At 44.2% G+C, this 25,638-nt stretch overlaps 1 protein-coding gene across 2 annotated transcripts in view; it reads left to right on the top strand.

Annotated features, from left to right (window-relative positions):
• The first annotated feature begins 3,996 nt into the window (after positions 1–3,996).
• The window catches only part of fhip1aa (FHF complex subunit HOOK interacting protein 1Aa), a 196,706-nt gene continuing 175,064 nt past the window's right edge, over positions 3,997–25,638 (top strand). For both annotated transcript variants that reach the window (XM_068041066.1, XM_068041076.1), the window contains exon 1: positions 3,997–4,469. The gene's annotated coding sequence lies outside the window, so the exon portion shown is untranslated. The remainder of the gene's footprint in view (positions 4,470–25,638) is intronic.

Raw genomic sequence — 25,638 nt, 5'->3', positions numbered from 1 at the left:
GGTCCAAGTGGAAGCAGAGGTACAATGCATGCTGGAGGGCAGCTCAGTTGAACCTAGTCAGGGTAGCTGGATCTGGAGGTGGTCTTGATACCTAAACCTGGTGGGTTGGCTCAAACTTGCATAGACTATAGAAAAGTAACTGCAGTAAAGAAGGCAGGCTTCTCCTCAAATTCTTATTTAGAAGGCTGTATGGACAGAGTGGACAACACCATGTGTCTTTAGGACACAGATGCGTTGGAGGGATACTGTCAAATTCCTTTGACACACCAAGATAAGAAAAACCAGCTTCTGTTACACCTGACAGGGTTTTCCAGTGTCAAGTGATGCCACACAGGTTAAGGGGTACTCAAGAAACTTCTCAGAGAATAGTGAACCTAGTAGTGGTCAGTGCTCCTAGCTGTGCAGTTCACCTGGCTGAGGTGATGGACAATAGGGACACTTGGAAGAAAAACACAAAACAACTGAGAGACTATGTTTGGAAATTTGAAATGGGCTAATTGGGGCAACCTTTGTAAAATTTAAAGCCGAAAAAGTTCTGGTGGGACTTGTTACTATAGTCCTAACATTTTAGAAAAAGTATATTTCTGTAAATGTAGGGAAAAAATGTGTTTGTGTTTTTTTCAACTTATATTTTTAAAATTGTAATGAAATGCATTTCAGGAATGACATTCTGCCAGGGGCGGAGGTGTCATGATCCTGTTTTTTTTGGGGGAAATATGCAGTGCGTCTTTAAGACAGCAAAGGATCAATACTGCTTTAAGGCAGCAAGTTTCAGAAGTAAAGGTGCATCTTGGTTGCCTTGGATACAACCATTCAAAAACCGAGAACAGGATATACAACGTTGCGATTGAGTTTAAAAAAAACTGACTTCTGCAGAGACAATTGAAAAACAGACACCGATACAGCTGGGCCAGCATGAACTGAAAAGAAATCTCTGTCAATTTAAACTGAAGGAGGTGAATTTAGACTGACTATTTTTTTTACCCCTCAAAATTCTAAAAGTTAAGCCAGATTGATTCTTTTGAAAGTGGTTGCGAGTTGTTCAATTGCTGTGTTCATCTCTGGAAAGAAGAAGAGTTTAATGCTACAACTATTGAATGGAATTGCCCATTGATGAAGAACTGTTTTCCATCCCTCATTGGATCCTGGAAGATTGCGAGTGGACTTTGAATCAGAGACTTGACTCTATGATTGATCGTCAGGAAGCATAAATCTGCAAGGACTTGTTATTGATATTGTTATTACTGTTTTAAATGTTGTTTTATCTTAGTAGTGTTTAAGATTTTTTAGTTTTTCTCATGAACAGTTAATTTGCTGATCTAAAGATACTGGGTTTAGTTCGCCTCATTCGGGGGTTAATAAATGGTTCAATTCGGCTGTGGCTTTCTTTAATTTGGGAAAGCTTAAAGTGATATGTGATGTGATCTGTGGAGTGATGGAACTGAATTGACAGTGTGTTGCTCCCACCACAATCAGAATCACATATTTTGATTGGGGGTTTTGTCTTGAGTGGTTGTGTCCTAACAGGTGGTAAGCTAAATCACTGTGTTAAAAGAATAAACCCTGTTGCAGTCAAACCAGAGAAAGGACAAAAGGGGAGCCTGAGACCCCTTCCTCACCTGGTAGTAACAACAAAAACACAAGAAATAGGAGCAGGAGTAGATCATATTCAATGGCATTACCATCGCTGAATCCCCCACCATCAACATCCTGGGGTTTGCCATTGACCAGAAACCTAAACAGACCAGCCATATAAATACTGTGCCCGCAAGAGTAGGTCAGAGGTTGGAAATTCTGTGGCAAGGAACTCATTTCCTGACTCCCCAAAGCCTGTCCACCATCTACAAGGCACACGTAAGGAGTGCGATGTAATACTCTCCACTTGCCTGGATCAGGGCAGCCCGAACAACACTCAAGAAGCTCGACAGCATCCAGGACTAAGCAGCCCGCTTGATCAGCCGCCCATCCACCACCTTCAACATTCACTCTCTCCACCACCAGCGCACAGTGGCAGCAGTGTGTAACATCTACAACATACGCTGCAGCAACTTGCCAACGCTCCTTTGACAGCACCTTCCAAACCCGTGCCCTCTATCACCGAGGAGGACAAGGGCAGCAAATGCATGGGAACACCACCACCTGCAAGTTCCCCTCCAAGTCACACACCATCCTGACTTGGAACTATATTGCCGTTCCTTCACTGTCGCTGGGTCAAAATCCTGGAAGTCCCTTCCTAACAGCACAGTGGGTCTTACACCACATGGACTGCAGTGCTTCAAGAGGGTGGTTCACCATCACCTTCTCAAGGGCGTTAAGGAATGGGCAACAAATGCTGACCTTGAAAGTGATGCTTACATCCCAGGAAAGAATAAAAAGAATGAACTGGGTGCCGGTGCCCTGAGACTGGGCTCAGTGTGGACCGAGTGCCAACACTATGAGACTGGGTGCCGGTGCCCTGAGACTGGGCTCAGTGTGGACCGAGTGCCAACGCTATGAGACTGGGTGCCGGTGCCCTGAGACTGGGCTCAGTGTGGACCGAGTGCCAACGCTATGAGACTGGGTGCCGGTGCCCTGAGACTGGGCTCAGTGTGGACCGAGTGCCAATGCTATGAGACTGGGTGCCGGTGCCCTGAGACTGGGCTCAGTGTGGACCGAGTGCCAACGCTATGAGACTGGGTGCCGGTGCCCTGAGACTGGGCTCAGTGTGGACCGAGTGCCAACGCTATGAGACTGGGTGCCGGTGCCCTGAGACTGGGCTCAGTGTGGACCGAGTGCCAATGCTATGAGACTGGGTGCCGGTGCCCTGAGACTGGGCTCAGTGTGGACCGAGTGCCAACGCTATGAGACTGGGTGCCGGTGCCCTGAGACTGGGCTCAGTGTGGACCGAGTGCCAACGCTATGAGACTGGGTGCCGGTGCCCTGAGACTGGGCTCAGTGTGGACCGAGTGCCAACGCTATGAGACTGGGTACCGGTGCCCTGAGACTGGGCTCAGTGTGGACCGAGTGCCAATGCTATGAGACTGGGTGCCGGTGCCCTGAGACTGGGCTCAGTGTGGACCGAGTGCCAATGCTATGAGACTGGGTGCCGGTGCCCTGAGACTGGGCTCAGTGTGGACCGAGTGCCAATGCTATGAGACTGGGTGCCGGTGCCCTGAGACTGGGCTCAGTGTGGACCGAGTGCCAACACTATGAGACTGGGTGCCGGTGCCCTGAGACTGGGCTCAGTGTGGACTGAGTGCCAACGCTATGAGACTGGGTGCCGGTGCCCTGAGACTGGGCTCAGTGTGGACCGAGTGCCAACGCTATGAGACTGGGTGATGGTGCCCTGAGACTGGGCTCAGTGTGGACCGAGTGCCAATGCTATGAGACTGGGTGCCGGTGCCCTGAGACTGGGCTCAGTGTGGACCGAGTGCCAACGCTATGAGACTGGGTGATGGTGCCCTGAGACTGGGCTCAGTGTGGACCGAGTGCCAATGCTATGAGACTGGGTGCCGGTGCCCTGAGACTGGGCTCAGTGTGGACCGAGTGCCAATGCTATGAGACTGGGTGCCGGTGCCCTGAGACTGGGCTCAGTGTGGACCGAGTGCCAACGCTATGAGACTGGGTGCCGGTGCCCTGAGACTGGGCTCAGTGTGGACTGAGTGCCAACGCTATGAGACTGGGTGCCGGTGCCCTGAGACTGGGCTCAGTGTGGACCGAGTGCCAACGCTATGAGACTGGGTGCCGGTGCCCTGAGACTGGGCTCAGTGTGGACCGAGTGCCAATGCTATGAGACTGGGTGCCGGTGCCCTGAGACTGGGCTCAGTGTGGACCGAGTGCCAATGCTATGAGACTGGGTGCCGGTGCCCTGAGACTGGGCTCAGTGTGGACCGAGTGCCAATGCTATGAGACTGGGTGCCGGTGCCCTGAGACTGGGCTCAGTGTGGACCGAGTGCCAATGCTATGAGACTGGGTGCCGGTGCCCTGAGACTGGGCTCAGTGTGGACCGAGTGCCAATGCTATGAGACTGGGTGCCGGTGCCCTGACTCTGGACCCGGGGCAGTCTGGAGGTGCGGCTCCCTCTGGCGGCCGTGGCTGTCCCGGGGAGGCTTGGCTCCGCACCTCTGAACACAGGTTACTTTCACAGCTCCACCCCGGGCCTTTGCACATCGCTTACCGTAATTTGGACACTCCCTCACTCACCGGTTGTCATTCCCAGTTCCCTTCTTTTACCCTCTTTCGCTCTGTGTCCCTGGAGAACTCTTGTTATGAGAATGCCTGTGAGAGGAGTTACTGAACTTGTCTGTGTTTTGAGCAGGGAGGAAGTGACTGCCTGATCAAGGGGATTAGAAACTGCAGAGATTTCTCCCTCCCCCATCCACCTGGTTTTCTGATCCTGGTGAAGGTGACAGGAATAGGCAGAGTCCAGTAACTGGGGTAAGGGAAGGAGGAGACAGCAATCTTTGCAGAGCCTCTGCTGCCTTAGCCGGGTAAGTTTAAATGTCTAACTTTGCTGTACTCGCCAGGCCTGAGCTGGGGCTTTGAGAGGTTTTAAACACCTCACTGTGTGTGTGTTTTTCTCACTCTCTCTGCTGCTAATCCCGTAGCGGATTGCTGTTCTATTTTGTACGTGGCTTTGTCCATCGAGGCAACTCGATCTTTGTATTTAAACACGATACCGAGCTGCTTACCCATTGCAGAGAGCACATCTTCTACATAAGAGTTTAACCCGCGTCCGCCAGGGAAACGGAGCCATTCCCGGGAATCCCTGTTCACCGGCAATGTACATGTCAGCAAGTTTACACTTTTTAAAAGGAGAACCCCAAGTTAAGGGATTCTGCCTGCTCGTGGCGACAATTGTTTTTCTTTTCCAATTGTGTGTGTTGTTTTATTGGTTGTGAACTATGTTTGGTTTGCTTGTGCAGAGAAAAGGTCGGTCATGGTAGAATGTGTTTGCAAACGGAAGAGGGAAGTTGATAGAATATTGTAATGGAATCGGATCCTCACAGCACTTGCGTTGGTTGCTCTGCCAGTCATTCATTGCCCTGAAGACCCTTCAGACAGACAGCTCAGTCACATTGAATACAACTTTGTTTTTGGTTGGGGAGGGAACACAGCATTTGGAAATGGAAGATACCTTAATGTCGATTGGGCTGAGCCAGTTCATTCGTTTAACTAAACTCTGTTTGCCTGGAATATAACAAGAGCTTGGTTTATGTGGAATAAACTTAGTTCTTCACTACTACTGTGTTAAGTCATATCCAGGACTAAAGAAATAACATGCAATGGGGAGATGCTCTATTTCTTGGGGTGGACAGGTTGACTTGAGAATTACCATGTGACGTGTCCCTTGGAACCGAGCTGGAACGGTTGTTAGGGAGATGTGTTTTGGAAAGTTACATCACTTATTAACCCTTTGAGGGCTGCAACAGAGTCCACAGTAAGCATATTACACTTTGCCTGTGTTTTAAAATGAATAGTTGGAATTTTGTTTCTCTACACTTATTTTAACCTTCATCTAAAATTCTGGAAAATTGTTCTTAATAGAAATGTAAGTAAAGTGTGAATTTTGAAAAATAACCAGGGTCGAAAGATTTGCACCTTTTGTGATAAAACTGTTTGAAAGCAATTGTCCTTTGATTACAATGTTTTATTTTATTATTGTTAGTATGTATTATCCACAGTGCTTGTATTATTGTGTGAGAATGAGAAGATAATGGAATTGCTGAGTCCGATCTCTAATTTATTGGTAAAAATTCTGAATCCCATGTAATAAAAACAGATTTAGATTTATTCCATCACTGTAGACCAACAGCACTGGTAATGAGCGAGTCTTTCAAAGATGCTGCAAATGGCACTCAGAAGTTCAGGAGGGGTGGTGTACTTCTGTTAGGAGTATACTCCTGTACGTGTCTGTTGAAAGTGGCATTTGTCTGCACTGCCATAGCTTTATGGGGTTTTTGGTAGCTATGACGGCATTCCCTCGTGCTTAAGCTATGTATTGGGTGTTCCTGAAATATGAGCCAGTGCTTGGCAGTAGGACAGCAATGAAGATCAAATTTTAAAAGTACTGTTCTGTGACCTTTTAGTAAATACATGATTGTTGTAGGGAATTCTTGTCCAATTTATTGATCCATGCTCATGGGAGACATAAAGAATGAAATGAAAATAATTACAAACACACAATTTTTAGCAAGTAGTCTCTTACTATGTTAAAAGTTTTTTATTTTAAATCTCAAGTAGTATAGTATAACTAACAGCTTGGTAAGTGGTACTAATTAACTTTTTGTTTCTAATGAGCTTAACACTGGTGAAATGTTTTTGAACATTTTCCTTGCTACGTCCAAATGAGAGAGCATCAGTCAATATTTGAAATCTTTAAACTCAAAGCTTACTTAGGGAGGGATAAATTTCTATGTCCATCAAGTTAAACTGAGGGATAACTTTCCATATCTATCAGGTTAAACCTTTACATAAAGTATTACAGACGTTTAGCTTGTTGGTAATTAATATGCCCCTCCCTGAGCCAGGGCAGTGTGGTAGCTCGTGTCACTGGCTACTGATGCAGAGCATTGCTTTAGGAATAGATTGCTTGTCCACCTGTTTTGCAGGAGGAGTGTAGATTGGCGGGGCCAATGGCTGGAATGGAGATATTTTGCTGCTGCTGTTTGTTAATTGTAGTCAATTATAGTTTAAACTACTAATGATGGTGTGAGACTTCTAACTTCCGTATTAAACATTGCTGTTATACAAAAGGCAAAATACTGCGGATAATGGAAATCTGAAATATAAATGGAAAATGTTGGAAATAGTCAGCAGGTCAGGCAGCATCTGTAGAGACAGAAACAGAGTTAATGTTTCCTGTCTCTGACCTTTTGTCAAAACTGGAAAATATTACAGATGTAATCAGTTTTAAGCAAGCACAAGTGGCAGGGAAAGGCGGGAGAGGGGAGTAAAGAACAAAGGAAGGTCTGTGATAGGATGGAAGGCCGGAGAGATTAACTGACAAAAGGGATGATAGTGCAAGGCAAAAGTGGGTGACAATGGGACAAATAGTTAATGGGAATGAGGGGGAAAACTCTCCAGTTGGTAGAAGTTATACCTAGCACAAAGGAAGATAGTTGTGGATATTGCTGGCCAATCATCTCAGCCCCAGGACATTGCTGCAGGCATTCCTCAGAGTAGTGTCCTACGCCCAGCCATCTTCAGCAGCTTCATCAATGACCTTCCCTTGATCATAAGGTCAGACATGGGGATGTTCACTGACGATTGAATACTGTTCAGAACCATTCATGACTCCTCAGATACTGAAGCAGACTGTGTCAATATGCAGCAAGACCTGGACAATATTCAGGCTTGGGCTGGTAAGTGGCAAGCCACACGAGTGCCAGGCAATGGCCATCTCCAACAAGAGAGAGTCGAACCATCTCCCCTTGGCATTCAATGGCATTACCATTGCTGAATCCCCCATTATCAACATCCTGGGGGTCACCATTGACCAGAAATGTAACTGTGCCAGCCACATAAATACTGTGGTTACAAGAGCAGGTTAGAGGCTGGGAATTCTGTGACGTAACTCACATCCTGACTTCCCAAAGCCTGTCCACCATTTACAAGGCACAAGTCAGGAGTGTAATGGAATACTCTCCACCTGCTTGGATTGGTGTGGCTTCAACAACACTCAGGAAGCTCAGCACCATCCAGGACAAAGCAGCCCGCTTGATTGGCACCCCATCGACCACCTTAAACATTCACTCCCTCCACCACCGATGCCCAGTGGCAGTAGTGTGTACCATCTACAAGATGCACTGCAGCAACTCGCCAAGGTTCCTTTGACTGAACCTTCCAAACTCATGACCTCTACTACCTAGAAGAATAAGGATAGAAGTCACATGGGAATGCCACCACCTGCAAGTTCCCCTGCAAGTCACACACCATCCTGACTTGGAAATGTATTGCTGTTCCTTCACTGTTGCTGGGTTAAAATCCTGGAACTCCCTGACAGCATTGTGATAGTACCTACACCATTGCATTCTCAAGGGCACTTTGCCAAATCAAACTTTGGTCTGTCCCCCATTCCTGTGCCACCTTCTTCTCCTTTAACCATCTCACCTTGATGCTTCCCTCTCACCTCTCATTTAAAGTCCTTGTTCTCTACCACCCACACAAGTAGCATGAAAATGTTCTCAGAGATTTCAAGCTCTAGACTAGACTAGACTATTCCATCACACTCCTGGCCCCCTCTGCAAACTCTGCTGCATATGCTGTAACTCCTGTTCAACCGTCATCCTCTGCTCACTTACCTACATCCTTGTTTTTAAATCCTTCCGTGGCCTTGCCCACCCTATCTTTGTAATCTCCTCTATCCCTATAACCCTCCCAGATATCTGTGCTCCTATGAATCTGGCTTTTTCAGTATTCCCAATTTTAATTGCCCCACCATTGGCGGCCTTGCCTTCAACTGCCAAGGCCCTAAGCTCTGGAATTCCCTCTGTAAACCTTTCTGTCTTTCTACCTCTCTTTCCTCCTTTCAGATGCTCCTTAAAATCTAGCTCTTTGACCCACAATATCTCCTTATATACCTCAGTGTCAAATGTTGTTTGATGAAGCACCTTGAGACGTTTTAATGCATTAACGGTACTATATAAATACTTGTTGATTTTCTGTTTTCTCTCCTTACAGAGTCTCCTCTGACCTACATCCGCAACTCTTCCCATGCCCTCTTCTACTTTAAACAGTTTCCAGTTTCCTGGTCCTAACCATTGTATGTCCAATCCCTCTACTCTCCATCCCCCAACCAGGATGGCCTGTGGGCCCTTTGTTTCTTCCTGTAACAGAGGCCCAAGCATTCCCCATCTACCACCAGCCTCCTTCGCCTGGCTGAACATCTTCTTACCTTGACCAACTTCTTTGGCTCCTCTCAATTCCTCCAAATAAAAGGTGTTGCTATAACCCATATCACAATGGGAACCCGTATAGGTCTTAGCTATGCCTGCCTTTTCATAAGATTCGTGGAACATTCTTTGGCCAGGTCCTCAGGTCTCCTCCCTCCACCACTTTTTTCAACACTTTGATGACTGTATTGGTGCCACTTCCCGCTCTTACCCTGAACTGGAAAATTTCATCGCATTTGCTTCCAATTTCCACCCTCTCTCACCATCACCTGTTCCATCTCCGACTCTTCAGTACCCTTACTTAACTTCTCTATCTTGATTCAGGGATAGTCTGTCAACCAATATCTTCTATACGTCCACTAACTCCCACAGCTACCTTGATTACACCTCCTCCCACCTCATTTCCTGTAAGGACACTTGTGTATTCTCTCAGTCTCTTCGTCTCCATCGCATCTCTTCTAACGATGTCACCTTCCATGCCAATGCTTCTGATATGTCTTCCTTTTTATCAACCAAGTATTTCCCTCCAACATGACTGGTGCTCTCAAATGTGTCCATCTCGTTTCCCGGACTTCTGTTCTCACCCCTACCCCTCTGTCCGAGAACATGATAGTGTTCCCCTTGTCCTCACCTTCTACCCCACCATCCTCCTCATTCAGTGGATCATCTTCCATCATTTCTGCTACCTCCAGTATGATGCTACCACCAAGCAAATCTTCCCACCCCACCCCCTTTCAGCATGCTGAAGGGACAGTTCCTTCCGCAACTTCGGGGTCTACTTTTCCATCAGCACCAACATCTGCTTACCTTCCAAAGCACTTTCCTATGCAAGTGCAGGTGTTGCAACTTCTTCCGTTTTACCTCCTCCTTTAACATTCAGGGCCCCAAACACTCCTTCCAGGTGAAGCACTAATTGACTTGTACTTTTTTCAATTTAGTATATTGTATTCGCTGCTCATCATAATGTGGTCTGCTCCACATTGGGCAAATCAAATGCAGATTGATGATTACTTTGCTGAACACCTCTGTTCAGTTTACAAGTGTGACCCCAAGTTTCCACTGCTTGTCGGTTTAGATCTCTGTCCCATTCTCACTCTGACCTCTCTGTTCTTGGCCTCCCACACTGTTCCAACGAAGCTCAACAGAAGCTTGAGGAATAGCACCATCTTTCTGAGTTCTGAAGAAGGGTCACTGACCTGAAACATTAACTCTGCTTCTCTCTCTACACATGCTGTCAGACCTGAATGCTGAGTATTTCCAGCATTTCTTGTTTTTATTTATTTTCGCACCATTTTTCTGTTGGGTACTTTACAGCCTTCCGAACTCTACATTTTTTCCAGATAGCAGGTGCTGGTAATGATTCTGCTGTTGCCACTTAAGCTCCTTGAGAATCTTTTGTCTCTTTTACTTGACCTTTTACCACCCTCTTTTGCCTGTACAGTCATCCCTTTTGTCATTTAAATTGCTCCTGTCTTCCACCTCATCACTGACCGTCCCTTTGGTTCTTTCATCCTCTTCCCCCTGCGCCCCCCACCAATCATTTCTCCTACCTCTGTGCTTGATTAAAATCTGTTACCTCTGTAGTATTTTCCAGTTCTGACGAAAAGGTCACAGACCTGAAACATTAACTCTGTTTCTCTCTGTACAGTTGCTGCCTGACCTGATGAGTAGTTCCAGCATTTTCTGTTTATATTATGAAACGTTGCTGTTGATTGGTCAGGAGTGACTAAAGGAAGCAGCTGGTAACTTTGTTCATTACATGTTCAAAGAAATGTCTCTATCAGCATGGTCTTCACACATTGCCAATAAATATTGCATAATTGCTTGAACTGACATTAAAAGAGAAAGGAATCTGGTTCTTCTGTATACTGGGAAGTACTGGCCTGTTTTTAACTCCTTGAACCTCGTACTACACTTGATAAAACTCAACAAGAACGTGCATTTATATAGTGCCTTTAATGTAGTTAAACATCCCAAGGAACTTAACATAGTTCACATAGCCAGGCAAAGAGCCAATGAAGGAAATCTCAGGTCAGGCAGGTAACTTTTAAGGAGTGCCTTAAAGGAGAATAGAAAGGAGACGTTTAGGGAGGGAATTCCAGAACTTATGGCTGGGACAGCTGAAGGCACAACTACCAATGATGGAATTAGGGATGCTCAAGAAGCCAGAATTGGAGAAGCTTAGAGATCTTGGATGGAGAGGGTGTAGGGCAGAAGTAAGTTAGAGATAAGGAGGGGCGAGGACATGGAGGGATTCAGAAGAAAAAAGGATGAGAATTTTAAAATCAAGACATTGCTGGAGGAGGAGCCAATATAAGTCAATGAGCACAGAGGTGATGGGTGAACTAGACTTGGTGCAACTTAGGATAAGGGCAGCAAAGCTTTGGATGAGCTCAAGTTTATGGAGGGTGTAAAATGGGAGGTCAGCCAGGAGAGCATTGGAATAGTCTAGTCTAGAGGTAACAAACGCATGGATGAGGGTTTCAACTGCAGATGAGCCAAGGCAGTGGTGGACACAGGTAATGGCTCATTGATGGAAGGAGGCAGTCTTGGTGATGAAGAGATAAAGCTCAGCCCAGGGTCAAATAGATTGTAAAACACCTGGTTTAATCTCAAACCATTGTCAGGGAGAGGGATAGAGTCGGTAGCTAAAGATTGTAGTTTGTGTTGGGGACTGAAGAAAATGGCTTTGGTGTTCCCAATATTTAGTTGGAGGAACTTTCTGCTCATCCAATACTGTGACAATACAAAGGCAGTGGAGGGCTTGAGAGAATTGGTAGTGAGGCAGGGCTGTGTGTTATCAGCATATGTGCGGAACCTGACGTGTTTTTGGATGATGTTGCCAAGGGCAGCATGTAGGATGGATCCTTGTGGGACTCCAGAGGTAACGGTTTTATTTTTATTTAGAGATACAGCACTGAAACAGGCCCTTCAGCCCACCGAGTCTGTGCCGACCAACAACCACCCATTTATACTAACCCTACAGTAATCCCATATTCCCTATCACCTCCCTACACTAGGGGCAATTTACAACGGCCAATTTACCTATCACCTGCAAGTCTTTGGATGTGGGAGGAAACCAGAGCACCCGGCGAAAACCCATGCAGACACAGGGAGAACTTGCAAACTCCACACAGGCAGTACCCAGAATCGAACCCGGGTCCCTGGAGCTGTGAGGCTGCGGTGCTAACCACTGCGCCACTGTGCCATCTCATCCGGTGCGGGATGAGAATCCATCACAGGTGGTCCTTGGAGGAGGATGGTGTGGTCAACCATGTCAAATACTGCAGACAGGTCAAAAAGGATGAGGAGAGATAGTTACTGTGGTCACAGCCATATTGGATCTCACTTGTGACTTTGAAGGGCATTTCTGTGCTGTGGCGGAGCGGGAACCTGATTGGTGACATTCAAACATGGAATTCCAGGAAAGATGAGCACGGATTTGGGAGGTGGCAGCACATTCAGGAACTTTGGAGAGGAAAAGGAGGGTGGAGATGGGGTGATTGGTGGCAAGGACAGAGAAGTCAAAGGTGTTTTTTTTGAGGAGGGGGCTGGTGACAGCAGATTTGTCGGAGAGGGTAAACAGTACCTGAGGAGATGTAACAAAATCAGCTAACGTGGGGATCAGGAAGGGAGGTTGAGTGGTCAGCAGTTTGGTGGGAATAGGGTTGAGGGAGCAGGAGTGGATCTCGTCTTCGGGAATTCCAGAACATAGGCCTAGCAACCATTCTCTTGTGGAAAACAAACTGTATCTCACTCTCAGTTTTAATCCTTTCATCACTGCAGTTGAAAGATATGCAGTATATCTTTTTAAGATGTGTTCTTCACAGATGCAGGCCACAGTGTCTATCTGCTTGAGTCCAGATGTTGGTGATATGTGGAGGCTTGTTACAGTGAAGGTGAAAAGGGCTAAGTTTAAGGTTTGGATGTGAAGATGCTGGAGCTGTATGTTGGGGAGGCAGCTTGAGTTACAAAAGAAAGTAAATTAAATTAAGAGTTAAGTTAATTTCAGCAGGAGTGCACAGGCGGAAGTAGGTGCTGCTATGGAATGGGGTGTGGGCTCCTTTATATTGTGTGCAACCCTGGTGAATACTCGAGCAGAGCTACATCAGACTTGTAAATGAAATTGCAGCTTTGTGCGGGTAATTTCTCTGTCACTTTATTTCTGGGAGCATTCACTTCTGAATTCGCAACATCTAAAGCAGCAGCCATTCATCATCAAGAGCTGTCCCATCAGTCTGACTCTAGGCACGAAGTGTTCTGGTGGCTGTATGTCAGAGAATTGCTTTTGCTGTAGTGTCAGTGGGGACATTTTTGTCTTGGTGAAATACACTTGGGAATAAAATTGAAACTTGGATTGAAGGTTTTGCATAGTATGATGAATAGAGAAAATAACCAATTAAAAGGGGAAAACACAAAAACTTCAGGTAAAAATAAATTACCACACAGATTCAATTGTCATGGCGTGGACAACGTGGATAAGGAATATTACTTAAAAATGTCCTCTGTCTCCATTTGATATTAGAGTCCACATGTTCACCAATCCCTGGGTATGGATATAAACAGGTGCCCTGTTCTGGTAATGCTTCTTTTGAGCCAGCTGCTCATAAATATCCAAGACTAGCCCAGGTAGTGTAGTGGTTATGTTATGGGCTACTACTTCAAAGGCTTTGACGAATAACCCAGAGAACATGAGTTCAAATCTCACAATAGCAGTTTAAGAATTTAAGTTCAGGTTTCATTAAAAAAAATTATCTGGGAATAAAAGATTGGCATCAATAAAAGTGACAATGAAGCTGCTGGATTGTCAAAAAAGCCCAGCTAGTATAATTGTATCCTTTTCTGTACATCTGCTATTCTTGGATGGATTAGGCCCTTAGGGTGAAATAGAACTTGTCCTTACCCATTCTGGCTTATAAGTAACTCTAATCCTACAGCAAGGTGGTTGACTCCTGATTGCTCTCTTAAGTGGCCTAGCAAGCCACTTAGTTATATCAAAATTATTAAAAGAAGGCCTACTACAATCTTCTCAGTACAACTAGGGATGGACAATAACTGCTGATCTTGCCAGCAACGCTCACATCCCAAGAATGAATATTTTTTTTAAAAGGATGGTTGCCACTCTCGAGCATTGTTTTGAAGCTTCCAATGTGCAATCCCTTCGAGTCGTGGTCCACAGGTTTGATTTCACTTCACTGAGCTCCATGTACCAGTGCTGGTACTTGCTCTGAAAGGTAGAAGAGTTTCCCTCGGCTGCTGCTGCATCCTGACAGCAGCTTTGACTGAGTCTTCAAAACAAGTTGCTTAATGACCTTCTTGGCTCTATTTGGTGTGTGACTTGGGGAAAAGAAAACACTGAGCTCAGAATAGGAATGAAAACAATTCTAAACTATTCATTAATGTTCAATAGCAATCAGCCATTTATTATTACCACACAGTCACAAATTTAATATCAGAATTCATATTTGAATAAATAAGACTTTGCTTTGCATTAAATTTTACTTCTGCCACCCAACAGTCTGCACTGGCTCATTTTAGTATCGTTCCCTTTGACATTTACCAAAACGTTAGAATTTCTTTCATGACATGCCCTTATCTGCTGCCCTAGATATTTGTCAATTTATTTTGGCCAGAGAAACTTGTGCATCTGCAATGCACACTTTTAAACCTACAATTAAGCTTGTGTTAGAAACCATGCATACCAAAACAATACCAGCTAATAACCCAACCCTCAGTCCATTGGTTTTGTGTGTGCTTTGATGCCAGTGTGGCTAAAATGTAGGATCAGAATGACATCACTGTATCGTTTAATCTTCACCACGGGTTTCTAGGCAACTGGGAATGCAAGTATAATGAGGTCACCATGCAGTTCCCTGTTTACCTGCCAGACAGTTATGAATTCGAGGTTTGTGTTTGTCACTAGTGCTCAGAGTCGGTCATGCTGGAGTCATTCCAGGCACTTGGTTGTTTTGTTTTGAATACTCGCTCTCTCATGCACACACTCATACTCTCTATTTCTCTCTCACCTATGGTGTCTGTACCTCAGTCAAGGAGTAGTGGATCAGATGGATGGGCAGAGAGACTTCTTCGACAACTGATGTCGGCTGCAATCCACAAAAAATAACCTAAAGGTCCTGCGTTTGATCTGGGACTGACAGTACACCCTTTTTAAACAAATGCAGGGTGATCACAGACTGACAGCACAACCGTTTTATAGTTCTGATGAAAGATCATGGACCTTAAATGTTAACTTTGTTTCTTTCTCCACAGATGCTGCCTGATCTGCTGAGTATTTCCTGCATTTCCTGTTTTTATTTCAGATTTCCAGCATCCGCAGTATTTTGCTTTTGTATTAATATAAAAGGTGGTGTTTGTCTGAGCTGTTACACGTTCAGAAACACAATTGAGTAAGATGTGTCTTTAGGTCATGTAGTGTTCATAAATTCTACACAGCAAACAATAGTATACTTTGGCTATCGTATTAACAAAACTATTTGATTTAACTCCTGATTGGACTGACTTTAATGAGGAAAAGTTTCTTGAGAGACCGTGGAAAGTCATGGTTCCGTTCTCTTTACTGTATGACATTGTTATAAATATAGAAACAGTCATTAACGGTTCTTGCTTTAAAATGTTACTTTGTCACAACAGAAAGTTCAGTTGCGTCAGCATCCAGGGAGTGTAACTAAAAATCACCTGCTGTGGGCTTGTTTAACATGAGGCAAAGAAAAATGAAGGGTTTAATTTGGAGTCCAGGGAATTTCTCAGTGATACAGTACAGTAGTCCCATAAATACTCATTGTTTATGTCCTCATCCTCTATCTTGCCTTTTTAGTGCAAAAAAAATGTGCTTGAGATAGGGAATTAAAATTATTTGAAAAAGGTTTTTCTTAAACCCCTCGAGGTCAAACCTTCTGTTATATTTGGAGGGAGTGGGGGTGGGGGGGATTTCTGAGATCTGGCTAAGGGAACATAAACTTCCCGAATGTGAAGCTACACAGGCAAGGAAGATCCCAGGTTCAATTCTGACCCTGTACTGAGTTGCCTGCTCTCAGTTAAGAAGCTAAGTAAGGATTTTGCATTTAGCCTTAACACTGTTCCCTTGGTTAAGGAGAAAAGAAATGGATCAGTCTTCCTGCTCCTGAATGCTTATGCATATAAAAGCAAAATACTGCGGATGCTGGAAATCTGAAATAAAAACAAGAAATGCTGGAATCACTCAGCAGGTCTGGCAGCATCTGTGGAAAGAGAAGCAGAGTTAACGTTTCGGGTCAGTGACCCTTCATCGGAACTGACAAATATTAGAAAAGTCACAGCTTATAACCTGTTACTTTTCTAATATTTGTCAGTTCCGATGAAGGGTCACTGACCCGAAACGTTAACTCTGCTTCTCTTTCCACAGATGCTGCTTATGCATATATATGGATGCTGAATGAAGGGAGCATACAACGCAACTGTGATGCTACTTGCAGTGGAACATGGGAACAGGAGTAGACCATTTAGCCCTTTGAGCCTGTTTTACCATTCAGTGAGATCATGGCTGATCTGTGACCTAACTCTGTGTACCTACTTTTGCTCCATCTTTGGTTAACAAAAATCTGCCAATCTCCGATTCAAAATTAACAATTGATCTAGAATCAGTTGCTGTTTGTGGAAGAGAGTTCCAAAATTCTACCATCCTTTGTGTGTTTCCTAATTTCATTCCTTAAAGGTCTGGCTCTAAGTTTTAGAATATGCCCCCTTGTCCTAGCGTCTCCAGCCAGCAGAATTAGTGGTACTGCCTGTTGACATTCAGCAAGGAAAGTTGAGACAGGCTTGGGGTCAAGTGCCCTTTTCATATTTTTGGCCACAGTTTGTCAGTGGTATGGAGAGACCATCAATGGGGAGAAGAATAGGGAAAAATAGTCTGCCTCCCTGTTGATTGATTGTAGAATGAAATTGATAGATGTCAAGAAATTCAGACAGTTGTATCCACATATCTGAAGGAGAAAACATGATAGTGTGTGGTATTAGTATATGCCTAAATGAGGAGAAAATTATACTTTTAAATAGTGACTTTGGGAGTAAGAAATAGGGGTGTGAGGAAAGCTCTGGAGTATATTCACTGTCAAAAAGAGGAACATTAAGAAGTGGGGAAGATAAGTAGGGGAGTGGGATTAGACTAGGCAGCTCCTGGAGGAAAGGACAGAACTGATGGACCAAATTGATGTAACATTCCACATAGTTTCTCTCTCTGTTCTGATGAAAGGTCACAGACCTGAAGTGTTAACTCTGTTTCTCTCTCCACAGATGCTGCCAGACCTGCTGAGTATTTCCAGCACTTTCTGTTTTTATTTCAGATTCCCAGCATCTGCAGTACTTTGCTTTTATTTTGTGATTAACTTTATATGCTTTTGTAGATAAATATTTCACTTTTTTAATCTGATTGTGGTGTACGTGGGGTGAAGAGACCATAAATGGGGAGAAGAAAATAATTATGTAAAATATACCACATCATTCAGCTTCTCTTGGCTACATTCTGAAATGTTTGAGATGCAATTTTCTGGGCTCAACCTGAATTGGAATAGGAGAAAAGTCCTAGTGGATGGATAAATAGGGCTGTGGATACGACTTTAAACAACAACGAGAGGAGGAGGGGGGAGCTGGTGGAGTATAATCCTGAAAGTAAAATAAATAGGAGATGAAACTAAAGGTAAGGAATAATGGCAAAGTAGATGGTCAGGGAACCAATGCAGTTATAGAAAATAAGTATAAAATGTCTGTTACAAATAAAGCAAGAGAAACAAATTAAATTGCTTGTATAGCAATGTGCACAGCATCCAAAACAAAACTGAAGGTAATAATTCATAGCGGGGAACTAGTTGTGGTAAGGAAAGCTGAAACATGGCTACATGAATAACAGGGCAGGCAGTAGAATATTGCAGGTTAAAACACATTTAAAAAGGATAAGGAAGGAAGGGCTCAGCAGGGTAGCTTACTAATTAGAGATAACATAATGACAGTAGAAAAAGGGACATAGCTAACATTTAAGATAGAAACAAAATACAAATAGATTGAGATAAATGACAAGAAGGATCACATTAATAGGGATATTCTCCACACTACCTGATAATGGAAGGGAAGTAGCGGAAGAAATATGTAAACAGATCTATGAAGTAAGTAAAAGACATAAAATAATGGAAATGAACCAGAGCAGATAAGAGAAGCAAGCGTATGTGAACATCTAGGCAAAGTGATCACAACATAATAAGATTTAAGATGATGATTGAGAAAGACATAAATAAGACAAGTACCAAAATAATGGACTGGGGGAAAATTATTTTGAGGGGATGAGAATGTAACGCGGGAAGATAAACGGTAAAGAAATATTGACAAAGAGATGGAACTGCAGTGGGAAATATTTTAAATGATGATCTATAGATTTCAGGATAAATATATTCTACTAAGAAAAAGGAACTAGCTAGTCAATAATGAAACACCATGGATGAATAAAGAAATAAGGGCAAAATTGACAATAGAGATAAAGTACTTCTACAAAAAAGGAGAGAACGACAAAAGGGAATAAGAGGTTAGGAAAGAAGTCAAAAATGAAGAAATTAAATTATCAGAATATAACAAGAAATATAAAGTATTCTTTAGACATATGAATAAGAAAAGGAAACTTGGGATAGGAATAGGGTTACTAAGGGATACACGAGAATATTGTCAACAGGCAATGGCAGAAATATTGAATAATTACTTTGCCTTAGTATTTACGAGGTAGACTAACAGAATGGACATGACACTATAGAAGGGGAGAAAAAAGGTATCAAACTTGGGGAGGATAAACCCTCACATGGATTGCATCTGTGCATACCAAAATGAGCAAGGGAAGAAACAGAAAGGCACTGAAAGGCATAGATAGACCAGTTAGCTTAATATCCGTGGTAGGAAAGATGATGCAATCTTTATTTAAAGATGTAATAGAAAAGTAGAAACCAAAAATATAATAGAATAGTCACCACGGATTCCAAAAGGGAAGGTCAAACTTAACCAACCTGATAAGACTCCTTCTGATGTACACAAAGAGTAGTTAATGGTAATGCGGTAGATGTTGTCAAGAAAACACGATAGGCCAAATGAGAAGTTTTAATTCATCGGCTGGTAACTTACATTAAACTTTTATTAATGGAAAAACAAATCCTACAGTTAACTTTAACAAAAAAAAGTGGCAGCCAAGATGGCCACCACAATTAGCATGTGACCATCTTTTACATTCCAAGGCTTCCAACAGGAGACACATGTCTGATGAGCCTCTACCCAAAACCGTGATCCAGTGATTCAATTATCTAAGATTTCTTTCATTAGCATGGTATTCAAGGCCATCTTGACATATTGGGCTAAATCTTCTGTGCCCCCGCCGACTACCTGTCATAGTACAGCCACAATCTTTCGTGCGGCGGCTCATTTGAAAGGCTGGGGCGGCCGGTCCCCCTCCCCAATCACATGGAGGGAGCTGCTTGCCTGTGCACAGGCGCTGACGCTATTTTTACAGGGCTTTGAGCCCTTTCGTTAAGTTTAAAGATTTAAAGGTGCAAGTAATGAATAAAATTAAATACATGAATTTTGCCCCTCTCCCACCCCCACAATAACAATAAAATTAATTACTTGCCCTCTCCCCTGCCAAAACACTTGCCTTGTCCACCTGACCTTTCCTACCCCCAATGTGCATAAACTTTAACCTAATACCCTTCCCACATGCCCTACACCAACTATGTCACTTTGACCCCGTTCCCCCCTCCCCGCACTGATAAGCTTACCTCCTCCCCCCTCCTCACCAGTGTGGCACCTCAGGCGCGGGAGTGCTGGTGACACCAATATGGCACCAGAACGGATGGCGGGAGTGGGTAAGTCATTTATTCCTTCATTTGCATTTTTAAAAATATGCAGATTTGGCTCCTGTTGCCGAGTGGCGTGGGGGCAACCACGAGGCCTTGCCATCATTGGCAATATTGGGCCTGGCCTTCCCAGCATCGAGGCCTGTGGTGGGCCTCTGCTGGAGGCATTTTCCGGCCCCAACCCCACCCGCGCCACAACCCCCAACGCTTGGGGATAACTAAATCCATCCCATTGACTTTGAAAGAGCAAACCCCTCCAAGTCTAAATATTGGTATCCTGAGGCAATGGAAACTCCTAACCTTGAATCTCATTAGAAGGTTCCAGAGAATACACTGAGGTAATCATGTGACCATCTGTCCTTCTCTGTGAAAGCTGAGAGTTCTGCTTGGACAAAGACAGACAAACCAGTGACTGATTCTGTGCAGAAGCCAGAAGGAGTGTGTGTGTGTCTCTCTCTCTCACTCCAGAAGATTTTGTGCGAAGTGTAGCTGCTGACTGCTGGATCCAAGACAAGACACCAGAGAAGAAAGCCACCTACAATTCTGCCTGCAAGAAAAGGCTGAACCAGGTGGGCCAGCCACAATGTGCACATTTACCAACCAAAGACTTCAAGAGCACAACTTCAACTACTAGACAACGGAATCATCCAACCCCACAGACTATGCATTAATTTTTGTGTGTTCTGGACTCTAATTCAACTACAAATGTACCCCTCAGCACTCTGTAATCTATTTGTGTGTGTGTGTGCGATTCTCATGGAAGTGTGTGCGTTGTTATGACCGACCGCTCCAGTCAAAGCCCCCAATCAAAAGATACGATTCTGATTGTGGTGGGCGAAACGCACTGTTAATTCAATCCTGTCCCTCCACAGATCGCCTAACGTGTCATTTTAAACTTTCCAAATTAAAAAAAGACCCAGCCAAATTGTACCATCTGTTAACCCCCAAATGAGGCTAACCAAACTGAGTCTTTAAATCAACAAATTAACTGTTTAATTAGAAAAACTAAATTCTTGAACACTACTAAGATATAAACAACATTTAAAATAGAAAAAATTAGAGTCCTTGCGGATTTCTGTTCTTGCCGGATGTGGAACAGTCCAAGGTTGCTAGAAGTCCTCACAGCTGTCAAATGGGGAAAAAAAGGTTCTTCAACAGTCATAGAGTTATACAGCACAGAAACAGGCCCTTCGGCCCATCGTGTCTGAGCTGGCCATGAAACACCTATCTATTCGAATCCCATTTTCCAGCACTTGGCCCGTAGCCTTGTATGTTATGGGGTTTCGAGTGCTCATCTAAATAATTCTTAAATATTGTGAGGGTTGCTGCCTCTACAACCCCTTCAGGTAGTGTGTTCCAGATTCCAGCCGCCCTCTGGGTGAAATTTTGTTTCCTCAAATCCCCTCTAAACCTCCTGCCTCTTACCTTAAATCTATGCCCCCTGGTTATTGACTCCTCTGCTAAGGGAAAAAGTTTCTTCCTATCTATCCTATCAATGCCCCTTATAATTTTGTATACCTCAAACCCTTCAGCCTTCTCTGCTCTAATGAAAACAACCCTAGCCTGTCCAGTCTCTCTTCATAGCTGAAATGCTCCAGCCCAGGCAACATCCTGGTGAATCTCCTCTGCACCCTCTCCAGTACAATCACATCTAGTGTGGTGCCCAGAACTGTACACAGTACTCCAGCTGTGGCCTAACTAGCGTTTTATACAACTCCATCATAATCTCCCTGCTGTTATATTCTATGCCTCGGCTAATAAAGGCAGGTATCCCATATGCTTTCCTAACCACCTTATCTACCTGTGCTGCTGCCTTCAGTGATCTATGGACAAGTACACCAAGGTCCCTCTGTACTTCCTAGGGTCCTACCATCCATTGTATATTCCCTTGTCTTGTTAGTCCTCCTAAAATGCATCACCTCCCACTTCTCAGGATTCAATTCCATTTGCCACAGCTCCGCCCATCATACCAGTCCATCTTATCGTCCTGTAATCTAAAGCTTTCCTCCTCACTGTTTACAACACGACCAATTTTCGTGTTATTTGCGAACTTACTGGTCATATCTCCTATAGTCACGTCTAAATCATTAATGTACACTACAAACAGCAAGAGTCCCAGCACCGATCCCTGCGGTACACCACTGGTCACAGGCTTTCACTCGCAAAAACAACCCTCGGCCATCACCCTCTGTCTGCTGCCACTAAGCCAAATCTGGATCCAGTTTGCCAAATTGCCCTGGATCCCATTACCTTCTTAACCAATCCCCATGCGGACAGTAGAACAGTCTGTAGTCTAATTCAGAAGTTGAAATTGTTGCTCCTTCTCCAGCGATGAATTTCAACAATTAACAACTTGCAAACACTTTATAAAGAATCAATTTGGCTTTAGAATTTTTGAGGGATGAAAGATTGTCAGTCTAACTGTTTAAATTATCAGAGATCTCTGCTTTGGCTTGATTTTTTAGAATTTTGAGATAGAATAATAAATAAACAGACTAAATTCTTTTCCTTCAGTTTGAATGGTCTGAGAGCGCTCCTTTCAGGTGCTAACACACAGCTGTCTGTCTGTTCTCTGTTAGAACAGGCTGTTTGCACTATAAGCCAATTCAAAATTAAATTGTAACAAATGTATCTCTTGATATTCAGTCCGAGTGACTGTATCCAAGACAACCAGGATGCACCCTTTGAAGCTGGTTGGTTCCCTCTCTGTATGGTTGTGTCCAACGGCAACCAAAATGCACCTTCTCGGTAACTCCTGAGGCTTGCTTGTTCTTAAAGCAGTACTGATCCTTTGCTGTCTTAAAGACACACCACATATTTCCCGGAGAGAAAAAAAAGACAGGACCATGACAGCGTGAATGTGTTGTGTATTTTATTTAGATCGGGTTTAGATTAAGTATAATAAACTCATCTCTTTCTTGTTTAAACTCAAGAAAACCTGTTCGATTGGTTCTCTTACAATCACCATGAAGGGCGGCACAGTGGCGCAGTGGTTAGCACCACAGCCTCACAGCTCCAGCGACTCGGGTTCGATTCTGGGTACTACCTGTGTGGAGTTTGCAAGTTCTCCCTGTGTCTGCGTGGGTTTCCTCCGGGTGCTCCGGTTTCCTCCCACAAGCCAAAAGCCAAAAGACTTGCTGGTTGATAGGTAAATTGGCGATTATAAATTGCCCCTAGTATAGGTAGGTGGTAGGGAAATATAGGGACAGGTGGGGATGTGGTAGGAATATGGGATTAGTGTAGGATTAGTATAAATGGGTGGTTGATGGTCGGCACAGACTCGGTGGGCTGAAGGGCCTGTTTCAGTGCTGTATCTCTAAAACTAAAAACTAAAACGCTCACTGAAGTGGTAAGCACATCCACTGTTTAAAAGGGAATAAACTCTGTTGCGGTCAAACAAGAAGAAGAACAAGAGGGGAGCCTTGTGCTACCTCCTCACTTGGCCGTAACAATCTGAATTTTCTTGGATTTTAAAAGGCTTTCAATAACATAGTAGCATAATGGACTCAAGGTCAGAGCGTGTGGAATCCTGGATCAAGTAGCAGAATGAATAGCAAGCTGGCTATCAAACAGAAAACCAGGGCTAGTGGTTAAATGTAGTTACTCTGACCAGTTGAAGTTGGGAAGTGGTGTTCCATAGGGATCTGTGCTGTGGATTCCATGTGCTCTGACCCTAGTCAGGAGTCTAATATGCGTTACCTTATCTAGGGCCTTTTGAAAATCGAAATTTATTAGCTCTCTCCCTGGCAACAGTCTGAGATTAAGCCAGTCTGTTCGCAACCTTGGTGTCACATTTGCCCCGAGATGAGCTTCCGACCTTATATTTATGCCATCACTAAGACCATTTATTTCCACCTCTAACATCGCCCAACTTTGCCCCTGTCTCAGTTCAACTGCTGCTGAAACTCTCATTAATGTCTTTGTTACCTCTAAACCTGACTATTCCAACACACTCCTGGCTGATCTCCCACAAACAAAGAACAAAGAACAAAGATAATTACAGCACAGGAACAGGCCCTTCGGCCCTCCAAGCCTGCGCCGATCCAGATCCTCTCTCTAAACATGTCGCCTATTTTCTAAGGTTCTGTATCTCTTTTCTTCCTGCCCATTCATGTATCTGTCTAGATACATCTTAAAAGACTCCATCGTGCCCGCGTCTACCACCTCCGCTGGCAACGCGTTCCAGGTGCCCACCACCCTCTGCGTAAAGAACTTTCCACGCATATCCCCCCTAAACATTTCCCCTTTCACTTTGAACTCGTGTCCTCTAGTAATTGAAACCCCCACTCTGGGAAAAAGCCTCTTGCTGTCCACCCTGTCTATACCTCTCATGATTTTGTACACCTCAATCAGGTCCCCCCTCAACCTCCGTCTTTCTAATGAAAATAATCCTAATCTACTCAACCTCTCTTCATAGCTAGCGCCCTCCATACCAGGCAACATCCTGGTGAACCTCCTCTGCACCCTCTCCAAAGCATCCACATCCTTTTGATAATGTGGCGACCAGAACTGTACGCAGTATTCCAAATGTGGCCGAACCAAAGTCCTATACAACTGTAACATGACCTGCCAACTCTTGTACTCAATGCCCCGTCCGATGAAGGAAAGCATGCCGTATGCCTTCTTGACCACTCTATTTACCTGCGTTGCTACCTTCAGGGAACAGTGGACCTGAACACCCAAATCTCTCTGGACATCAATTTTCCCCAGGACTTTTCCATTTACTGTATAGTTCACTCTTGAATTGGATCTTCCAAAATGCATCACCTCGCATTTGCCCTGATTGAACTCCATCTGCCATTTCTCTGCCCAACTCTCTAATCTATCTATATTCTGCTGTATTCTCTGACAGTCCCCTTCACTATCTGCTACTCCACCAATCTTAGTGTCGTCTGCAAACTTGCTAATCAGTCCACCTATACTTTCCTCCAAATCATTAATGTATATCACAAACAACAGTGGTCCCAGCACGGATCCCTGTGGAACACCACTGGTCACACGTCTCCATTTTGAGAAACTCCCCTCTACTGCTACTCTCTGTCTCCTGTTGCCCAGCCAGTTCTTTATCCATCTAGCTAGTACACCTTGGACCCCAAGCGCCTTCACTTTCTCCATCAGCCTGCCATGGGGAACCTTATCAAACGCCTTACTGAAGTCCATGTATATGACATCTACAGCCCTTCCCTCATCAATCAACTTTGTCACTTCCTCAAAGAATTCTATTAAGTTGGTAAGACATGACCTTCCCTGCACAAAACCATGTTGCCTATCATTGATGAGCCCATTTTCTTCCAAATGGGAATAGATCCTATCCCTCAGTATCTTCTCCAGCAGCTTCCCTACCACTGACGTCAGGCTCACCGGTCTATAATTACCTGGATTATCCCTGCTACCCTTCTTAAACAAGGGGACAACATTAGCAATTCTCCAGTCCTCCGGGACCTCACCCGTGTTTAAGGATGCTGCAAAGATATCTGTTAAGGCCCCAACTATTTCCTCTCTCGCTTCCCTCAGTAACCTGGGATAGATCCCATCCGGACCTGGGGACTTGTCCACCTTAATGCCCTTTAGAATACCCAACACTTCCTCCCTCCTTATGCCGACTTGACCTAGAGTAATCAAACATCTGTTCCTAACCTCAACATCCGTCATGTCCCTCTCCTCGGTGAATACCGATGCAAAGTACTCGTTTAGAATCTCACCCATTTTCTCTGAGTCCAAGCATAACATTCCTCCTTTGTCCTTTAGTGGGCCAATCCTTTCTCTAGTTACCCTCTTTCTCCTTATATATGAATAAAAGGCTTTGGGATTTTCCTTAACCCTGTTTGCTAAAGATATTTCATGACCCCTTTTAGCCCTCTTAATTCCTCGTTTCAGATTGGTCCTAC

The sequence above is a fragment of the Heterodontus francisci genome, chromosome 1 (assembly GCF_036365525.1).
Source record: "Heterodontus francisci isolate sHetFra1 chromosome 1, sHetFra1.hap1, whole genome shotgun sequence".
Classification (NCBI taxonomy): domain Eukaryota; kingdom Metazoa; phylum Chordata; class Chondrichthyes; order Heterodontiformes; family Heterodontidae; genus Heterodontus; species Heterodontus francisci.
The sequence above is the reverse complement of the archived record's forward strand: the minus strand, read 5'-3'. Positions and strand labels throughout refer to the sequence as shown.